This window comes from Papio anubis, chromosome 20 (assembly GCF_008728515.1).
Source record: "Papio anubis isolate 15944 chromosome 20, Panubis1.0, whole genome shotgun sequence".
NCBI classification, from domain to species: Eukaryota; Metazoa; Chordata; class Mammalia; order Primates; family Cercopithecidae; genus Papio; species Papio anubis.
Window position 1 is genome coordinate 38,420,349 of NC_044995.1, and position 21,868 is coordinate 38,442,216.

The 21,868-nt window shown below is 48.3% G+C and overlaps 1 protein-coding gene across 16 annotated transcripts in view; it reads left to right on the plus strand.

The window, feature by feature from the left end:
- Window positions 1-577: 577 nt before the first annotated feature.
- Window positions 578-21,868, plus strand: part of CACNA1A (calcium voltage-gated channel subunit alpha1 A) — a 428,952-nt gene continuing 407,661 nt past the window's right edge. For 10 of the 16 annotated variants that reach the window (XM_031659832.1, XM_031659842.1, XM_031659846.1 and 7 more), the window contains exon 1: window positions 578-854. The gene's annotated coding sequence lies outside the window, so the exon portion shown is untranslated. The remainder of the gene's footprint in view (window positions 855-21,868) is intronic. The other 6 variants (XM_031659837.1, XM_031659838.1, XM_031659839.1 and 3 more) reach the window with 2 other exon arrangements.

Genomic DNA, 21,868 nt, shown 5'->3' on the forward strand with positions numbered 1-21,868 from the left:
CCTAAGGGAGATCAGCTGTGGGGAAGCTGTTTCCAGAACGAACACGACAGACTCAGAGAGGAGGCTAGCAGCTGTCCTCTAATTATCGTTTTTCTAAGCGCATAAATAATTTAGGTTGCAATGTGGCGGAGTGGAGATGGTTAAATTATAACACGATTCCATATCCCTGCTGCCTGCTTGCCTGTTCTACACGCCCCCTCCCCGGACCCCCGACAGGAACCAGTGCAAGAGAGAGAATTCTCTTCTTAACACCGTTCCTCTGCTCTTTAAGGGAAGCCTGAACCGGGAAAAAAAAAAAGAAAGAAAAAAGAAGGCTCCTTTCTGAGACGACAGTTCTGTCCTGTGCTGGGAGGTCACGGTGCAGTGTTAAGGGGCGTAAAGAAGAGAGTAAGAAATCGTAAATTATTGTTCCCCCTGAGGAGCAGTGGGGCTGGCTTGCTCTAAGCTTCTGCTTGGATTGATCTCCCCAGGCTGGGTCCCCATGTAGCACTTCGCTAAAACGATCAGGAGCTGAGAACGATCGGTCCTCCTTTCCCTCCTCCCAGCATCAGGGAAACCTCCTCCTCCTCCTTTTTTTTTTTTTTTTTCCCTTGGCAGCTGGTACAGCATCCCCGTTCAGTGTCTGCTTTTGTGGGGAGCCCTCTGCTCAGAGAACTGCTTTTCTTGGCACCCACTTTCCTCCCTCCTCTCTCTGGGCCACCCTTCTTCTTTCCACTGGATGGGCCATGGATGCATGGACTTCAGATGGCTCAGACCCCTGGGTGCTGACGAGGTGGGACCCTCTGGACCCCTGGAGGACTCGCAGTGCTGACCACTAGCCGCGTCGCCTGAGCCCCAGCGCTGATGCGAGACAGGTGAGTGGGGCTTCTGAGAGTGGGGGACGCTGGAGGCAAAGTCCTGTAAGCAGCTTAGGTTTTCTTTCCTTGCTGCAAATTACCTCCATCTGCAAAGGTAGAAATACAAAGATCTTCCCCTGTCCCTCTATGAAGAGCTTTTCTTGGCGGGTGGGCAGCTCATTTCTGAATTTCACTTGCTTCTGTCTTGAGAACCTCTTCCCGTTTCTGAACAGTTTCTCTTGCTGGGAAGAAGGAGGGCAGGCTCTTCATTTCCAGCGTATTCCTGTTTCTTTCTTAAAAATCCATTTTCATTCAATTGCCCTTGGCAACCCCCCTCCCAGCAACCACCGTCTTTGCCATCTGCCCTGAACGTGTGACGTTTTCCCAAGAATGAGAATTTCTGACCTAAGTCAAATTCTACTTTTTAATATCTCCCCCACCCCCCCATTCAAGTCCACATTTTAAGTCTCGTACTGCTTTGAGCAAGTGACAACATTTAGAATTATGCAATATCCCCTCGCCGCCCCCAACCCCCCAATTGCCTATGGCTTTGGGGACCCCGAATAAAAGTTCCCGAAGCCCGCGTGCCTGGGCCTTGTTTGCTGTGATCAACGCAGCGTAAATGTGTTGGGAAAAGGGAGGTAAATGGCAGATGGAGTTTAGGCTGTTGAAAATAATTACATCGTCTTAGGAAACCACTTCTTCCTTTTAACATTTAATATTCTTCCCTCCCTTGCCCCACTGGAAGGAAAAGCAGAGAAAGAGCTGGACACCCCCTCTAAGCCATCCCTCTTGCCCCTCCCCCTCTTTTCTTTACTTTTGGACCGAGTTGTCTCTCTGGGTGGCTTTTGTTTCTCAAGAAGTGGGAAAAACTGGCAGAATTCCTCTTCTCCCCTCTCCTTCCTTTGAACCTAACAGCTTCATACAACAGATGCTGCTGGGGACGGCAGGGCAAGGATGGCGGGGCACGTCGATTGCTCCAGGCTCCTTCCTTAGAGGCTCCTGAGAGGTTGACCCAGGAGAAGGGCCAATTTAGAATGTCAACAGGAGGTCAGAGCACCTTCCCAGAGGCTGAACCAACAAGAAGGAAGCTTCTATCTCTCCTTCTCCCCAAAGCCCTAGGTGCTATGGAGGAATATTCTGTAGGTATCCCCGGCTCAGGGCTCCTGGCCTGTTCAGGGACAGTGACTCTAGGGCAGCCTCGCCATATCCCGCACCTGCTCTTTCGGGGATAGCCTTCGGTTGCTTGCAGGGATCTCAGGTGCCTATAGTTGACCCCGACCTCTCCTTACCCATGTGACCCCTAGTCCCCCATCAACACCCTAGTACCAGGCTGCAGGAAGGCCCCCCAACTCTAGAAGTCTAAGAGGCTGAGTTTATCCCTGTGTGGATAGTCCGTTTTCCTCCAAGACACAGAGATCTCAGGAGATGTATCAAGATGTCACTTGGTGGCCAGGTGCGGTGACTGATGCCCGTAATCCCAACACTTTGGGAGGCCGAGGCGGGCGGATCACTTGAGGTCAGGAGATCGAGACCATCCTGGCTAACATGGTGAAACCCTGTCTCTACTAAAAATACAAAACATTAGCCGGGAGCGGTGGCGGGCACCTGCAGTCCCAGCTACTCAGGAGGCTGAGGCAGGAGAATTACTTGAACCTGGGAGGCGGAGGTGGCAGTGAGCCAAGATCGTGCCACTGCACTCCAGCCTGGGTGACAGAGTGAGACTCTATCTCAAAAAAAAAAAAAAGATGTCACTAGGCGCAAATGCCACTTTCCCTCCACGTAAGATGGGTTCAGTTCAATGCAGCCTCCCCTAAAAGAAAACAGAAGATCATTACAGGGGTCGGGAGGGAGACGGTGGATTTGACACTGAGTGAAATTACTGGGAAAATGAGCTGTAAAACTCGTGGACATCAAAAGCTCTGGCGAGGGTTTCATTTATTATTATTATCTAAAATGTTAGTGTATAGGACCAGAGGACCGTCTGGTCCCAGGGCAAATGCAGGAGCTTCTATTCCAGGATCTTTCAACCCTAGCTGTCTCCACAGTGACAGACAGGCGAGAGCTCTGGGTAAGCATTTTCCGACCCCCTCAGGCAAGGCCAAGTTTGTCCAATGGATGAGGGAGGACTGACTTAGCCTCCGGGGAAGAGATCCTCCCCTCAAAGTGCTGGTCTTGGCAGGGTGAGGTGGCTCACGCCTGTAATCCCAGCACTTTTTGGGTGGATCACCTGAGGTCAGGAGTTCAAGACCAGCCTGGCCAACATAGTGAAACCTCGTCTCTACTAAAAATACAAAAATTAGCCAGGCACGGTGGCAGACACCTGTAATCCCAGCTACCCGGGAGGCTGAGGCAGGAGAATTGCTTGAACCCAGGAGGCAGAGGTTGCAGTGAGCCGAGATCGCGCCATTGTACTCCAGACTGGGTCACAGAGCGAGATTCGTCTCAAAAAAAAAAAAAAAAAAAAAAAAAGTCTTGGCCAGTCTGGGGCTCCACTCAGCCCTGCTGAGTTAGAATCTGCGTTTGAACTTGAGGCTGGATGAGTCATGAGCCAGTCAGCATCTGAGAAGCCCCGGAGGGCGCACACTCATTGGTGTGTGACCCAGGGAAGCCAGTCAGCCCTCTGTGCCTCAGTGTCCCCTGCTGACAGCAAGGATGACAATGGCATCTGTGTCTTAGCATTGCTGGGAGGCCCAGCCAGGTGATACCCAGTGCCAGGCACCTAGTACGTGCTCACTAAATGTTGGCTACTTTCAAATTACTCTCCAGAGCGTGTGTTTAATTTCTTTTTATTATTTACTTATTTATTTATTTTGAGACAGAGTCTCACTCTGACACCCAGGCTGGAGTGCAGTGGTACAATCCCGGCTCACTGCAACCTCCACCTCCTGGGTTCAAGCTGTTCTCCTGCTTCAGCTTTCCAAGTAGCTGGTACCGCAGGCATGCTCCACCACGCCCAGCTAATTGTTTGTATATTTTTGTAGAGATGCGGTTTCGCCATGTTGCCCAGGTTGGTCTTGAGCTCCTGGGCTCAAGTGATCCCCCTGCGGAAGCCTCCCAAAGTGCTGGGATTACAGGAGTGAGCCGCTGTGCCTGGCCTTCATTTTAACCATTTTAGAGCAAACAATTAAATGGCAATGTACTTCGTTCACAATGTTGTACCACCACCTCTATCTAGTTCCAGAAATTTTTCATCACCCCAAAGGGAAACCCTGTCCCCATTTGAAGTCACTCCGCATTTCCGTCTTCTGTGACCCCTCAGTGACCCCTAATCTACTTTCTGTCTCTACAGACCTTTTTCTGCTCTTCATATTTCATATAAATGAATCATACAATAGGTGGGTCTGACTTCTTTCAGACTGTGGGTCTGACTTCTTTCACTTCTGATTTGTTTTATTTTATTTTATTTTATTTTATTTTTGAGACAGAGTCTTGCTCTGTCGCCCAGACTGGAGTGCAGTGGTGCCATCTCGGCTCACTGCAACCTCTGCTTCCTGGGTTCAAGCAATTCTCCTACCTCAGCCTCCCAAGTAGCTGGAACTAAAGGCACACACCACCACACCTGGCAAATTTTTGTGTTTTTAGTAGAGTCGGGGATTCACCACGTTGGCCAGGATGGTCTCGAACTCCTGACCTCAAGTGATCCACCTGCCTCAGCGTCCCCAAGTGCTGGAATTATAGGCATGAGCCACCACACCTGGCCTCTGATTTCTTTTTAAATTCACACTTCTTTCTTCTCCTCTACCACTTGTCTTACCCTCCATGAAATTGTCCTGGTCAGATATGAGTAACAGAACCATATTATGGACCCTACTAACTCATACATGAATTCTTGGCAAACACCACCAAAATCTTGAAGATAGTAGGCAGACACCATCTTCAAACATCTTTTTTCAGGACTCAACTCAAGGGCTACTCACTTTCTTTTCCCCAAAGGGACTACAGATTTTGGTGTCCAGTTATTTTTTTTCTCCAGCGAAACCATCACTACATTTTCTTTTGAACCCGCCAAGGGGACGCAGGTTTTGTTTTTGCTTTGTTTTGTTTTGTTTTTGAGACAGAGTCTCACTCTGTTGCCCAGGCTGGAGTACAGTGGCACGATCTCGGCTCACTGCAACCTCCGCCTCCCGAGTTCAAGTGATTCTCCTGCCTCAGCCTCCTGAGTAGCTGGGATTACAGGGTACATGCCACCACACCCAGCTAATTTTTTATATTTTTGGTAGAGACGGGGTTTCATCATGTTGGCCAGGCTGGTCTCGAACTCCTGACCTCAGGTGATCTGCCTGCCTTGGCCTCCCAAAATGCTGGGATTACAGGCTGAGTTATAGTGCCTGGCTGGGAGGCAGTTTTTAGGTGATTTCTCTAGAGTCTTATGATCCGAAGGTGAATGACAATTGGATCACAGTGGTACACAGTTGGTAGTTAATAAATATTTGTTGAACAAACAAAGCAAATCAGAATTCAAAATGACCACTGCGGGCTGGGCGAAGTGGCTCACGCCTGTAATCCCAGAGCTTTGGGAGGCCAAGGTGGGAGGATTGCTTGAGTTCAGGAGTTTAAAACCAGCCTGGGCAACAGAGCAAGATCTCGTTTCTATAAAACATTTTAAAATTAGCCAAGCGCGGTGGCCAATGCCTGTGGTCCCAACTCTCAGGAGGCTGAGGTGGGAGGATCACTTGAGCCCAGGAGTTAGAGGTTGCAGGGAGTTCTGATCATGTCACTGCATCCCAGCCTGGGCAACAGAGCAAGACACTGTATCTAAAAAAAAAAAAAAAAAAAAAACCAGAAAATGACCTCCGTAATGAATTATTGCTTTAACATGTGAATATGTTGATGACACACACAGACACTGTCTCGCCAAAGAGGCGGGATAAAAGAGGGAGATGGTGAAACACCTACCAGTTGCTCAATATTGAGGAGTCAAGAATACCTAATCAGGAAAAAAATTCAAGGAGATAGAATATAAGCAACATTACCCACCCACTCCTGCCCAAGAATGACTTCAGAGAACAGATGCATGGTTTAGTTTGTGGGAGATACATTAGAGAAATACAGTCCCCGTGGGAGAAGTTTCATTTTTTTCCTGGTACTCTGTACTGTTTCCTTTTAGCTCTCCGAATTAACATTATGGAGATAAAGCAAGTTTATTGAGAGAGAGAGAGAGAGAGAGAGAGAGAGGATGGACAGGGGATGACACATGGTGTTAAGTGTGCAGGTATTTGGTTCAGTTTCAGTATTGACCTGATGCCACTGGTTTTGCCCTGCTTGGACAAGAGGAATAATTGATCCACCTTCCTCCTTCCTTCCTTCCTTCCTTCCTTCCTTCCTTCCTTCCTTCCTTCCTTCCTTCCTTCCTTCCTTCTTTTCCTTCCTTCCTTCCCTCCCCTCTCTCCTTTTCCTTCTTCTTCCCTTCCTTCCTTCCTTCCTTCCTTCCTTCCTTCCTCTTTCTTTCCTTTCCTTCCTCTGTCCTTCCTTCCTTCCTTCCTTCCTTCCCCTTCCTTCTTCCTCTTTCCTCCTTTCCTTCCTCCTTCCTTCCTTCCATTCCTTCCTTCCTTCCTTCCTTCCTTCCTTCCTTCCTTCCTTTCTTTCTTTCTTTCTTTCTTTCTTTCTTTTCTTTCTTTTCTTTCTTTCTTTCATCTTTCATGTTTTTTCATTCTTTCTTTCTTTCTCATTCATTTCCATCATCCATCATTCCTTCCTTCCTTCCCTCCTTCCTTCCTCTCTCTCTTTCTTCTATCTTTTTTCTTCCCTCCTTCCTTCTCTCTCTCTGTGTCTCTCTCTTTTCTTTGTTTTGCTCTGTCACCTAGGTTGGAATGCAATGGCTTGATCATAGCTCACTGCAGCCTCAACTTCCAGGGCTCAAGTGAACCTTCTACTTCGGTCCTCCTCGTAGCTGCAACTACAGGTGTGCACCACTGCACCTGGCTAATTTATTATTATATTTTTGTTGAGATAGGGGGGTCTCCCTATGTCACCCAGGCTGGTCTTAAACTCCTGGCCTCAAACAATCCTCTCGCCTGAGCCTCCCAAATTGCTGGGATTACAGAGGTGAGCCACCGCACCTGGCAATCTGCCTTTCAGCAATTATTTATTGAGTTCTTACTGTTGGCCGGGCACTGTGCTAGGCTTAGAGGATTCAACAGAGAATGAAACTATCATCGTAAACACAGTAATAACAATAGCAAACACTCATATTGGGGCTTACATGTGTGGGACACTGTCCTGGACATGCTGCAGAGAATTAATTATTTCATCCTCACAATGACACTGTGAAGGATGTGCTTTTATTGTCCCCATTTTACAGATGAGGAAACTGGCCCAGAGAGGTGAAGTGATTTACCCAAGGTCACACAGCAGGAGGTGACTGATCTCGAATCCAAGCCCAAGCAGGCTGGTTGCAAAGACGGGGATATTTCTCTACCAACTCCTGGCAGCAACCATTGGTTGAGGAATATTCCAGGGGTAGCACCTGTGACCTGTCTGTCCCCTGCAGATGGGCCTCACTCCTGCAGCCAGAGGAACCGCAGGTTGGGAGCGGCAGGTGCTAGGGGCAGGGAGCCATGGGCAGACAGGAAGTGTGGGCACTGGTAGGATTTTCTAGAAGAGGCTTGTGAAGCAGAAATGTCTTTTGAGCTGGACCTTGGGATGGGGAGAGGGAAGGGTATTCAGGGTGGTGAAAGTCAGGGGTGTGGTCAGGATTGTCTCAGAGCATCAGCTTCATGTAGTGGGAAGTAAGGGTGGAAGGAATTCTGGGGCCACATCGTGGCACATATACGGGGCTGGTGAAAGGACTCACACTTTATTCAGCTGGCTGTGGAGAGAGTCTTTACGGGATTGACTGATGGATGAGCTGATTGCTTTTATGTTGTTGTTGTTGACTTTTTGTTTGTTTGCTTGCTTTTGTTTTTTTTTTTTTTTTGAGATGAAGTTTCGCTCTTGTCGCCCAGGCTAGAGTGCAATGGTGCGATCTCGGCTCACCGCAACCTCCGCCTCCCGGGTTCAAGCGATTCTCCTGCCTCTGCCTCCCAAGTAGCTGGGATTACAGGCGTCCACCACCACGCCCAGCTAATTTTGTATTTTTAGTAGAGATGGGGTTTCACCATGTTGGTCAGGCTGATCTCGAACTCTTGACCTCAAACGATCCACCTGCCTTGGCCTCGCAGAGTGCTGGGATTACAGGCGTGAGCCACCACGCCTGGCGAGGACTCACACTTTATTCAACTGGCTGTGGGGAGTCTTTAGGGGACTGACTGGCTAATGGATGAGCTGATTGTTTATGATGAACTGGAGGAGACAAGATTCAGGGAGGGATAAGTGTGGCCTACGGCAAGTGGGAGGGGAAGGACAAGAGGACATCACCAGCTCTGATGATGAGTAGAATGTGGAAGTGAAGGAAAGAGAGAAGGAAGGAACCCCACAATATCTGGGGTGATCGATTCCACTGCATTTGGGGTTTCTTGCAAATGTGACCTCCAGAGGGCTCCCGTGAATACCTGAGTCAGGCCACATCCCTCATCTCCTTAGAGCCTTCCATGGCTCCCACCTCCTGCAGAGCAAAAGCCAGAGTTCTCCCTATGGCCCACAAGACCCTGCACCATCTGTGCCCCTCACCTCCCTGCCCTCACCTCCTGCCCCCTCACTCACTGTGCTCCAGCCACACTGGCCTCTGCGCCGTTCCTTGAACACATCAGTCACACGGTCAGCCATAGCGCCTTTGCAGAGGCCTTTTCCTCTGCCGTGGAACGCTCTTCCCACAGACACCCTCCTGCATCCTCCCTCATCCTCACCTCCCTTCAGGTCTTTACTAAATATTTCTTTCTCAGTGAGGCCATTCTGGCCACTTTACCTAAATGACAGTCAGCTTCCCCTTCCCCCTCCTCCTCTACCGTTTTCTTTTCTCCGTCTGACGTTCTGTCTATTTCATGAGTTTTTCCTCTTTCTTGTCCATCTCCTTCGTTAGAACGCCAGCTCCAGGAGGAACTTTTGTCTCTGTTATTCATGCCTTAGTCCCCAGTGTTGAGAACAGTGCCTGGCATACAGTAGGTGCTCAATAAATATTGCTGGATGAATGAATGAATGACGAATGGATGCATGAGTGATGGGGAGGACAACAGAGCCAGTTGGGAGGAAGAATTCAGCCTGAGATTCAGCCCAACAGCCTGCACCCCCGGGGATCTCCTCCCCTCCTTCCCCCGTCCTGCAACCTCACTCAGTGTCCTGGGGCTGCGCAACCATCCAGCAATCCTGGGCGATCGGTTCATCTCGGTGGGAGGGTACGTGTTTGTCTCACCGCACCGTGATCACACCGTCCAGCTGGTGAAGAAGAAAGTGGGTGGAACACGAGACCAGCTGTGACATGGTTTATTCTCACCAGGGAATGAACACTTCCAGCCACAGTCGGGGCTATGCTGGCTTGCTGGTCTCAGCTTCCGTTCAACCTTGGCCATCTGGCCTGGCGTTTTATTTAGCTCTGTTCTCATGTATGTGGGGCAGTTCTGGAGTTTTGCCCCAAGTGATGAGAGCTCTTCTTGGCCCCAGCTTTACTTTTTCTTTCATCTTGCTGGTTGCTTGTCTATGCAAAGTTGGGGCGGGAGGGGTTCCACCCTGTGTGAGATGGGGAAGCTCCGGGTTGTGGCCAGAATGAGCATAAAAACCCTTGTATCTAACTATTGATGCTATCTCTACTTGTTGGTGCCTATATCCATTTATTGATGCCTATATCTACCTATTGATGCCTATATCCACTTATTGGCGGCTATATCCATCTATTGATGTCTATATCCTCTTATTGGGCCTGTAGCTACTTATTGATACCTATACCCACCTATTGGTGCCTATATTCAGTTACTGATGCTACGTCTGCTTATTGATGCCTATATCTACTTATTGGTGCCTGCGGCTACTTATTGATGCTTATGCCTACTTATTGAGCCCTATATCCACTTATTCATGCCTATATCTAGTTACTGGTGCCTATGTCTATTTATTGAGGCCTATATCTACTTATTGAGGCTTATGCCTACTTATTGGTGTCTACATCTACTTATTGGTGCCTATGTCCATTTATTGGTGCCTATGTCCATTTATTGGTGTCTATATCTACTTATTGGGGCCTACATCTTTTTTTTTGTTTTTTTGAGACACAGTCTCGCTGTATCACCCAGGTTGCAGTGCAGTGGTGTGATCCCTGCTCACTGCAACCTCCACCTCCTGGGTTCAAGTGATTCTCCTGCCTCAGCCTCCTAAGTAGCTGGGACTACAGGTGTGTGTCACCATACCTGGCTAATTTTTTTTGTTTGCATTTTTAGTAGAGATGGAGTTCCACCATATTGCCCGAGCTGGTCTCAAACTCCTGAGCTCAGGCAATCCGCCTGCCTCAGCCTCCTAAAGTGCTGGGATTACAGGTATAAGCCACCGCGCCTGGCCGTGCCTACATCTATTGATTCATGCCTATATTCACTTACCGGTGCTTATACCCACTTATTGATGCCTATATCTACTTATTGGTATTTATATTCAATTATTGGTGCCTATAACCACTTATTGATACCTGTATTCACTTATTAATTCTTTTTTTTTTTGAGACAGAGTCTCGCTCTGTCACCCAGGCTGGAGTGCAATGGCACGATCTTGGCTCACTGCAACCTCCACCTCCCAGGTTCAAGCGATTCTCCTGGCTCAGCCTCCTGAGTAGCTGAGATTACAGGCATGTGCCACCACGCCCGGCTAATTTTTGTATTTTTAGTAGAGATGGGGTTTCACACATTGGCCAGACTGGTCTCGAACTTCTGACCTCAAGTGATCATGCACCACCCACATCATTTTTTTTTTTTTTTTTTTGAGATGAAGTCTCGCTTTTGTCCCCCAGGCTGGAGTGCAATGGTGCGATCTTGGCTCACTGCAACCTCCGCCTACCGGGTTCAAGCGATTCTCCTGCCTCGGCCTCCCGAGTAGCTAGGATTACAGGTGTGCACCACCACGCCTGGCTAATTTTTGTGTTTTTAGTAGAGATGGGGTTTCTCCATGTTGGCCAGGCTGGTCTCAAACTCCTGACCTCAGGTGATCCACACCCCTTGGCCTCCCAACGTGCTGGGATTGCAGGCGTGAGCCCCCACACCCGGCCGCAACACATGTTTTTGTTTATCCATCCCACTGTCAATGCACATTTGGGTTGTTTCCTGGTTCTGAGTTTTCAATTCTAGGAAGATCCTTATCAGTTGCTCCACACCTGGCTCCCTACCATGGGGAGTGTTTGTTCAGGGCCTGGAAATCGCTTTTACTCTCAGCCAAATAAAACATCATCCGGAAGGTGACAAATGCATTTGAAGGTTGATTACAAATGACATTTAGATGATCTTCATCCCGGCGCCTCCTTAGGAGCCGTTAGAATCCACGGTCTGCTGAATTTCACACTCTGTGGCCTAGAACTTGGGAGGGGAGACCATTTCCCTGGGTCTTAGCAACCCTGGTTTTGTCCAGGGCTGGATTAAGATGTTTAATTGGTGGAGCTCTTAGCACACAGAGAAAGGCAGGGTCAAATGACAAGTGGAAGAGAGAGGATCAAGGCCAGAGAGAGAGAGAGAGAACAAGAGAGAGGAGGGGAGGAGATGTGATTTCAAACATAGATGTGTTTTTAAACTGCTTTTCTTTTATTTATTTATTAAAAATTTTTCTTTAGACAGTCTTGTTCTGTTGCCCAGGCTGCAATGCAGGGGCGCAGTCTCGGCTCACTGTAATCTCTGCCTCCTAGGCTCAAGCGATTCTCGTGCTTCGGCCTCTCGAGTAGCTGGGATTATAGGTGCCTGCCACCACACCTGGCTAATTTTTGTATTTTGTATTTTTAGTAGAGACGGAGTTTCACCCTGATGGCCAGGCTGGTCTTGAACTCCTGACCCCAAGTGATCTGCCTGCCTCAGCCTCCCGAAGTATTTAAGCTGCTTTTAAAGGAACACTTCTGTGCTCTCAACCAGGACTCCACACCTGTGTATATTCCACTCGAATGCAAACCCCCCGAAGTGCTGGGATTACAGGTGTGAGCCACCTCGCCCAGCCTTACACTCTTTGACAGAGCAACTCCACCTCTGGGGATTCATTCTACAGAGATACTTGTAGCAGAACCTGAAGGTCTACAATGCAGGACATTGGCTGCAACATTCTTGGGAATAGCAAGAAATCAGAAAGACCCAGAGATCCAGACCAGATACATTTGATGGAGTCATTGAAAAATACTATCGGAAACTGGGTATGGTGGTGTGTGCCTGTAATCTCAGCCACTCGGGAGGCTGAGGCAGTAGGATTGCTTGAGCTTAGGAGGTTGAGGCTGCAGTGAGCTATGATCGTGCCACTGTACCCCAGCCTGGGTGACATAGCAAGACCCCGTCTCAAAAAACAGCAACATAAAAATAAACTATAGGAACTGATGTGGAATGTTGGTAAGAAACATTCCTATAGGAGCTGATTTGGAGTGTTATCTAAGATATATTACTAAGTATAAAAAAGTTGTAGACTTTTAATATATATGTATGTATGTATATACACATATATAATCTCACAAATTCCATGTTTGTAAAAAATTATTCTACATGTAACTGCCTATTAATTTTTCTATTGCTGCCATTCCAAATTACCACAAAATAAATGCCTTAACCACACTCAGTGGGCCGGGGGCGGTGGCTCACACCTGTAATCCCAGCACTTTGGGAGGCCAAGGTGGGCGAATCAGCTGACGTCAGGAGTTCAAGACCGGCCTGGCCAACATGGTGAAACCCCGTCTCTACTAAAAATATCAGAATTAACCAGGCATGGTGGCAGGTGCCTGTACTTCCAGCTACTCCGGAGGCTGAGGCATGAGAATCGCTTGAACCCAGGAAGTGGAGGTTGCAGTGAGCCGAGATCGCACCACTGCACTCCAGCCTGGACGACAGAGTGAGACTCCATCTCAAACAAAACAAAACAAAACAAACCACTCACTTAATATCTCACAGTTTCTGTAGGTCAGAAATCCAACAGGCCTGGCTGGACTGAAATCAGTGTTACTTGGCTGTGCTTCCTTCCAGAGGCTCTAGGGAAGAATCTTGTTTTCTTTTTCTTTTTTTTTTTTTTTTGATGGAGTCGCACTCTGTCACCCAGGCTGTCGTGCAGTGGCCCAATCTTGGCTCACTGCAAGCTCCGCCTCCCAGGTTCACGCCATTCTCCTGCCTCAGCCTCCCGAGTAGCTGGGACTACAGGCGCCCGCCACCACCCCTGGCTAATTTTTTGTATTTTTAATAGAGACGGGGTTTCACCGTGTTAGCCAGGATGGTCTCGATCTCCTGACCTCGTGATCCGCCCGCCTCGGCCTCCCAAAGTGTTGGGATTACAGGCGTGAGCCACTGTACCTGGTCCTGTTTGCTTGTTCATTTAAGTTGTTGGCAGAATCCAGTTTCATGCTGTGTAGGACTGGAGTCCTGTTTCCTTGCTGGCTGTCAGCAGGGGTCATTCTCAGCTTCCAGGGGTGGCCTGCATTCCCTGGCTCGTGGCCTCCTTCATCTCAGAGCCAGCAATAGTGGTTCGAGTCCATCTCTTGTACTTTCTTTTAAGAAACAGGGCCTCGCTCTGTACGCCAGGCTGGAGTGCAGTGGTGCGATCACAGCTCACTGCAGCCTCAACTTCCCCGGCTCAAGTGATTCTCCCACCTTGGCCTCTCATTTTTAGTTTTTAAATTTTCCTCCAAGATGGGAGGAAAAAGGCATTTTCCCATTCCAGAGAATAAAAGGAGAGCCTGTAAGGTTACAGTCCAGCCCCTGCCTGGCTCTATGTTGAATTCCTTAGATAAAGGACATATTGGGGCTTCCTGAGCTCCCATCCCCTTCCAAGGAGCATCTTTCCCCTTCCTTTTTTTTTTTGAGTCAGGGTCTCACTCTGTCACCCCAGCAAGAGCGCAGTGGTGCAATCATAGCTCACTGCAGCCTTGACCTCCTGGGCTCAAGTGGTCCTCTGGCCACAGCCTCCCGAGTAGCTAGGACTACAGGTGCACGCCGTGATGCCTGGCTCCAGCTTCACGTGCTTTTCCAGTGTGTATGATGAACCTGCAAAGTTTCAGAGAATGTTTTTCCTCTACTTTTTAAAAATGAAGTGCTGTATCTTTTACTCATTTTTACCAGTTGTGACCACTTCTTTCATTTGTGGGTGGTGAAGCCTGGTGTCTGCCACAGCCATGTAAATGTTTCTGTCCACATGGGAGGGTGATAGAAAGCACCCCCAGACTTCCCTGCGGTCCCTCCCTCTCTGTCTCTTCCCCTAGAGCTCCTGGACCAGGCTGTGTGAATCAGGAGCATCTCCAGCTACCATCCGGTTGCCATGGCAATTCAGGCCAGTCCAGGCTTGCCGACGGTGGGGTCAACCCCCATTTCAGGTGTGGGAAAGTAGTGGGTACCACCAATACCTGGCATAGCGGACAGCTGCTATGATTGTTATTCCATTAACAATGAGGCCGTCTGTGGCCTCAGGCTTCGGGTTGTTTATTTTCTTCTATTTACTTTTTCCATTGTCTTCTCTTTGGCGCTGTCTGTTGGTGGAACCCGGCTGATTCTCGGTGAAGCCATGCCTGTGCACTTTGCCACTTCCTCCGTGCTGAGGTTAGGCAAACAGAGAGAGAGAGAGAGAGAGAGAGAAAACAGCACATTTGGTCATGGGGTCCCCGCAGGTGCCAGGCGCAGGCACCCAGCTGGGGAGGGAGCGACCGCTGGCTGGAAATGTGTTTGTTTCTTGTGTGTACACAGGACAGCTGGGGCTCCGTTGGAACCGCTCACGAGCGCTCTGCAAAGCATCCTTGGTGGTGTAGCTGGAGCGGCTCAGCCCCTTTCCTGCAGATGCCCCGCTCTGCCCACCTGCCCCAGGTTAACACTAGACCAGGTGTGGACCTAGCCCTTTCCGTGGCCCAGCGCTGTGCTCATTGCACTGACTTCTCATGGCGGAGCCTAATAACACTTCACGACAACGGCTCTTTGAAGTACTTGCCATGATCCCCACGTTGTGGAGAAGAAAACGGAGATTCAGAGGCTTAGGCAATTTTCCTGGAACCCAACAGTTCATTGTTGTGTGAAGAGGTGGGACCAGAATATGCCTTATTTCCTGGCATACTTTATCCCTTCCCTACTTAGAAAAACATCCCAGGCTGGGCACGGTGGCTCATGCCTGTAATCCCAGCACACTGGGAGGCTGAGGCGGGAGGACCATTTGAAGCCAAGAGTTAGAGATCAGCCTGGGCAATATAGTGAGACCCCATCTCTCAAAAAATAAAATAAAATAATTAGCTAGGCATAGTGGTGTGCACCTGTGGTCCCAGCTACTCGAGAGGCTGAGGTAGGATGATCGATTGATTTCAGGAGTTCGAGGCTGCAGTGAGGTAGGATCATGCCTCTGCACTCTAGCCTGGGTGGCAGAGTGAGACCCTATCTCAAAAATAATAATAAAATGGCTGGGCACGGTGGCTCACGCCTGTAATCCCAACACTTTGGCAGGCCGAGGCGGGAGGATCACCTGAGGTCAGGAGATCGAGACCAGTCTGGCCAACATGGTGAAACCCCATCTCTACTAAAAATACAAAAATTAGCTGGGCATGGTGGTGGGCGCCTGTAGTCCCAGCTACTCAGGAGGCTGAGGCAGGAGAATCGCTTGAACCCAGGAGGCAGAGGTTGCAGTGAGCTGAGATCACGCCACTGCACTGCAGCCTGGGCAGCAGAGTGACACTCTGTCTCAATAATAATAATAATAATAATAATAATGATAATAATAAAATTAAAAATAAATACATAAAATTGAAAAGTCCCAGACCGCTGGTGGTGGTTTGGAAGGGGCTTAATGACATTTTCCTGGGTAGATTCATTCCTAAAATTATTCATTCATTCAGGCAAGAAATAGTGAAGGTACTGGGGACTCAATGGCAAATGAGGCAGGCCAAGATCCTTGTTCAAATTCAGCTGAGATCCTATCAGGGAGGTGGATGTTATAGAAGCCTGCATATATGTACTGGTCTCAGGGAGCAACAAACACCACAAGGAAGACCTCACAGGCGAGTGTGATGAGAGCACCTGCTGGGGGTGGTGCTTTGGGCAGATGGTTCTGCAAGCCGGCATCTGATCACGGCCTTGCATGAAGACAGGAAGCTGGCCTGTCCGAGACTAGCGGAAAAGCATTCCAGGAAGAGGGAACAGCAGGTGCGAAGGTGCAATGAGCTTGGCACAGCCCAGAAACAGGGAGGAGGACAGTGATTCTGGGGCTAAAAGGGTAACAGGGAGAAGGGGAGGGGACAAAGTTACAGGGATGGGGCAGCCTGGGAGGATGCCGCTTGTGTTCCAGCAAAAGCAAATGTGCTGATTGACATTTTTTATTTTTATTTTTATATATTATTATTATTATTTTTTGAGATAGAGTCTCACTCTGTTGCTCAGGCTGGAGTGTAGTGGCGCGATCTCGGCTCACTGCAACCTCTGCCTCTTGGATTTAAGCAACTCTCCTGTCTCAGCCTCTCGCTGGGGTTACAGGCACATGCCACCATGCCCGGCTAAGTTTTGTGTTTTTAGTAGAGACGGGGTTCCACCATGTTGGCCAGGCTGGTGTTGAACCCTTGACCTCAGGTGATCCGCCCACCTCGTCCTTCCAAAGTGCTGGGATTACAGGGGTGAGCCACTGTGCTCAGCCTTGTTTTTATTTTCACTTTTTATTTTTTTGAGACAGAGTCTCGCTCTGTCACCCAGGCTGGAGTGCAATGATGCAATCTTGGCTCACTGCAAACTCCTCCTCACGGGTGAAAGTGATTCTCCTGCCTCAGCCTCCCAAGTAGCTGAAATTATGGTGCCCAGCATCATGCCTGGCTAAGTTTTGTATTTTTAGTAGAGATGGGGTTTCACCATGTAGTCCAGGCTGGTCTCGAACTCCTGACCTCAGGTGATCCTCTTGCCTTGGCCTCCCAAAGTGCTGGGATTACAGGCATGAGCCTCCATGCCTGGCTTATTTTTATTTTTGAGACAGGGTTTCACTTTGTCGTCCAGGCTGCAGTGCAGTGGCTTGTTAATAGCTCACTGCAGCCTCAACTTCCTGAGTTCGGGTGATCCTCCTGCCTCAGCCTTCAGAGTAGCTGGGATTACCATTGCCATTGCGTGCCACCATGCTTCGCTAATTAATTTTTTTTTTTTTTTTTTTGCACAGACAGAGTCTCGCTATGTTGTTCAGGCTGGTCTTGAACTCCTGGGCTTAAAAGATGCTCCTGCCTTAGGCTCCCAGAGTGTTGAGATTATAGGCATAGCCCCCACGCCCAGCTCTCAGGATATATTTTGGAAGTGAGTCGATGGTACCTGCGGATGGATTTGATGCCCGGAGTTAAGGGAAGCGAGGAACCATGATTGACAACTCAATTTCCAGCTTGGGTATCAGGGTGAATTTGGGGGCCTATAATGAGATGGGGGAGACTGGGAGCTACGTGCTATAGCACCAGAGAGGGAAATTGAGCATCCCATGTGAGGCTGTGGGATAAGCACGTGCACGTCTCCAAAGATGTCACCTGGGATATGCGCCTTAGGTTTTGACTTCCTGCTTCTCTTCCTACCTTCCCAGGTAGAAATACTCCTTCTTCTTTCAGAACTTAATTAATTAATTAGTTAATCTTCAGAGATGGGGCCTCATTCTGTCACCCAGGCTGGAGTTCAGTAGCGTGATCATTGCTCACTGCAGCCTTGACCTCCTGGGCTGATTCTCCCGTCTCAGCCTCCTGAGTAGCTGGGACCACAAGTGAGAGCCACAGAGCCTGGCTTGTTCAGAATCTTTGCCACCAAAGTGCTTACACTGTGTCCAGTTTCTGGGATTTTAGTTAATGTGTAGGTACTACACTGCCCACCCAACCTGTAAACTGGATTCTTTCTCTTTTTTCTGAGAAGGAGTCCTACTCTGTCACCCAGGCTGAAGTGCAGTGGCGCAATCTCCGCTCACCGCAACCTCCACCTCCCAGGTTCAAGCGATTCTCCTGACTCAGCCTCCCGCGTAGCTGGGACTAGAGATGTGCACCACCACACCCGCCTAATCTTTGTATTTTTAGTAGAGATGGGGTTTCACCATGTTGGTCAGACTGGTCTCAGACTGCTGACCTCAAGTGATCCGCCCGCCTTGGCCTCCCAGAGTGCTGGATAACAGGCCTGAGCCACCGAGCCCAGCCGATTCTTTCTTTCTTTAATATTGATGTGGCCGGGCGCGGTGGCTTACACTTACCATCCCACAGCTTTGGAAGACCGAGACAGGCGGCTCACTTGAGGTCAGGAGCTTGAGACCAGCTGGGAGATCCCGTCTCTATGAAAAATTGAAAAATTTAAAAAATTAGCCTGCTGTGGTGGCACGGGCCTGTGGTCCCAGCTACTTGGGAAGATCACTTGAGCCCAGGAATTCAAGGGTGCTGTGAGTTATGACGGCGCCGCTGTGCTCCCACCTGGGCGACAGAGCAAGACCCTGCCTCTTAAAAAAAAAAAAGAAAGGAAAAGAAAAAGAAAAATGTATATGTGCAATAAGAATATTTTGGGGGAGGGATGAAATAAACCCTTGTACCTGGAGCACTCTTGAATCAGTTTTCAGTTTTATTTCTGTGAAATGGGAAGAAAAATGGCATCCGTGCAAAAGTGGTTATAAAAGGAAAGCAGATTTCTTTTTCAGCGCAATGGGAAAGTATTTGGCAAAACAACAAAAGACTTTACAGATGCACAATCATGGGCAATTAAGAGTGAGGTTTCACGGGAGTAAATTGAAGCTTAAAGACGTCATGAAGGCTAGATCTATTAAACTCCATTAATTATAGGATTTGGAAAGAAACCAGAAAGTACCTGCATTTGTTAAGCTGATACTGAGTTGATCTGCTTAGGAGAGGCTGGGAGAGTTCTCGTTTCTTTGCATGCTTAAAGCAGGGTGAGAGGAGATGGAATGGAGATAATTCTTCCCTCCTTCCTTCCTTCAGCTGGTTCTTTGCAATCTGGGGGCAGCCTCATCCTGTGCACCACCTACTTATACCTGTGGGTGTTGGAGTGACTTACGAAATGTTTCTGCATGGGGTTGAGCTTCTTAATTTGTTTTCTTTGTTTCTTTTTCCTTTTTCTCTCTACTTTCTTTCTCTTTCTTCTCTTTTATTCCTCCTTTCTTTTCTTTTCTTTCTCTCTCCTTTCGTCCTTTTTCTCTTTTCTTTCTTCTTTCTTTTTCTCTTATCTTTCTTTCTTTTCTTTCCCTCTCTCTCTCTTTCTTTCTTTCTCTTCCTCTCTCTCCTTTCTCTCTTTTCTTTCTTTTTCTCTTTCTCTCTCTTCTTCCTCTCCCCTCTTTTCTTTCACTTTCTTTCTTTTCCTTTTCTTTTTCTCCTTCTCACTCCTTTTCTTTCTCTTTCTCTCTTTTCTTTGTTTTTCTCATTCTCTCTCCTGTCTTTCTCTTTCTCTTCTTTCTCTCCCCTCTTTTCTTTTTTTTTCTCTCATTTCTTTCTCTCTTCTCTTTCTCTTCTTTCTCCTTCCTTCCTTCCTCTTTGACAGGTTCTTTCTTTCTTTCTTTCTTTCTTTCTTTCTTTCTTTCTTTCTTTCTTTCTTTCTTTCTCTCTCTCTCTAGACAGGGTCTCTCTCTCTCTCTCTCTCTCTCTCTCTCTCCAGCCCCTCTTTTCCTGCCTTCCTGCCCTCCTGCCTCTCTGCCTGCCTGCCTTCCTGCCTTCCTTCCTTCCATTCTTCTTGATGGAGTCTCAGTCTGTCACCCAGGGCTGGAGTGCAATGGCGTGATCTTGGCTCACTGCAACCTCTGCCTCCTGGGTTCAAGCGATTCTCCTGCCTCAGCCTCCCGAGTAGCTGGGATTACAGGTGCCCGCCACCATGCCTGGCTAATTTTTGTATTTTTAGCAGAGACAGGGTTTCACCATTTTGGCCAGGCTGGTCTTGAACTCCTGACCTTAAGTGATCCTCCTGCCTCGACCTCCCAAAGTTCTGGGATTACAGGCATGAGCCACTGTGCCTGGCCTCTTTCCTTCTCTTTCTCTCTTTCTTTCTGTCCTCTTTCTCTCTCTTTTCTTTCTGTCCTCTCTTCTTTCTCTCCCTTTCTTTTTTCTCTTTCTCTTTTCTTTTCTTTTATCTTCTCTTCTCTTCTCTCTCTCCCCTTCCTTCCTTCCTTCTCTTTCTTTCTAACAAGGTAGCCTATCTGTAGCCCAGGCTGGAATGCAGCGGTGCAATCATAGTTCACTGCAGCCTTGAACTCCTGGGCTCAAGGTATCCTCCCATCTGTGCCGTTTGAGTGTCTAGGACTACAGGTACATGCCACCTGGCTAGTTTAAAAAAAAATTTTTTTTTTCATTTTTTTGTTTCTGTTTTTAGAGACAGGGTCTTACTATATTGCTCAGGCTGGTCTCAAACTTCTGGGCTGAAGTAATCCTCCTCCCTCGGCCACCCAAACTGTTGTGATTGCAGGCTTGAGCCACCGGGCATGGTCTAATTCTATTTCATTCATGCCAGCCTCCGAATAGGTACGCTTTTCTTGGACAGATACTGAGAGGCTAGTCGCAGGGGCTGACTCAGGTGGGAAACATCACTATGGGACTGGAAATATGCTTTTGGGTGAGGTGTGGATTCCAAAAGCCATGGACCATGTCACCCACAGCCACACAGGCCTCGTTGTTCCTTGAGACACACAGTCCTGTCTCAAGACCCTTGCACGTGCTGTTCCTTCTGCCTGGAAAGCTCTTCCCTCAGATACCCACGTGGCTCCCCCTCTCCCTCAGGCCTCTCTCAGATGTCACCTCCTCAGTGAGGCTGTCTCTGCGTCCCTATTTAATAAAGTAACCAGGGCCGGGCACAGTGGCTCAAGCCTGTAATCCCAGCACTTTGGGAGGCCGAGACGGGCGGATCACGAAGTCAGGAGATCGAGACCATCCTGGCTAACACGGTGAAACCCCGTCTCTACTAAAAAATACAAAAAATTAGCCGGGCGAGGTGGCGGGTGCCTGTAGTCCCAGCTACTCGGGAGGCTGAGGCAGGAGAATGGCGTGAACCCGGGAGGTGGAGCTTGCAGTGAGCTGAGATCCGACCACTGCACTCCAGCCTGGGCGACAGAGCGAGACTCTGTCTCAAAATAAATAAATAAATAAATAAATAAATAAATAAATAAAATAAAAAAATAAAGTAACCAGTCTACCCAACCCTTCTTCTTCTTCTTCTTTTTTTTTGACACAGGGTCTCACTTCATTGCTCAGATAGGAGTTCAGTGGGACGATCACGGCTCACTGCAATTTCAACATCTCAGGCTCAGACAATCCTCCTGCCTCAGCCTCCTGAGTAGCTGGGACTACAGACACGTGCCACCATGCCTGGCTAATTTTTAAAAAATTATTTGTAGAGACAGGGTCTTATTACGTTGCCCAGGCTGGTCTTGAACTCCTGGCCTCAAGTGATCCTCCTGCCTTGGCCTCCCAAGTGCTGGGTTTACAGGCATGAGCTACTGCACCCAGCCTACACACCTTACCCCTCTTTGTTAAGGACTCAATGGTGTCTTCCCAAATTCGTATGTTGAAGTCTAAACTCCAGTATCTTAGAATGTGGCTGTATATGGAGACAGGACCTTTACAAAGGTAATTAAGGTAAAAGGAGGTCAGGTGAGTGGCACTAATTCAATATTACTGGTGTTCTTATAAGAAGAGATTAGCCACAAAAAGACCTCAGTAAGTGTGTGAGGTAATGCATATGTTAATTAGCTCAAGTTAGCCATTCCACAATGCATACGTGTTTGAGAACATCATGTTGGACATCATAAATATATACAATTTTGTAATCCCAGGTACTCGGGAGGCTGAGGCAGGAGAATTGCTTGAAACTAAGAGGTGGAGGTTGCAGTGAGCTGAGATCGTGCCACTGCACTCCAGCCTGGGCAACAAGAGTGAAACTTCATCTCAAAAAAAAAAAAAACATATATATGTGTGTGTGTGTGTGTGTGTGTGTGTGTGTGTGTGTGTATATACAATTTTTATTTGTCAATTTAAAAACTTGTTTTTTTTGAGACAT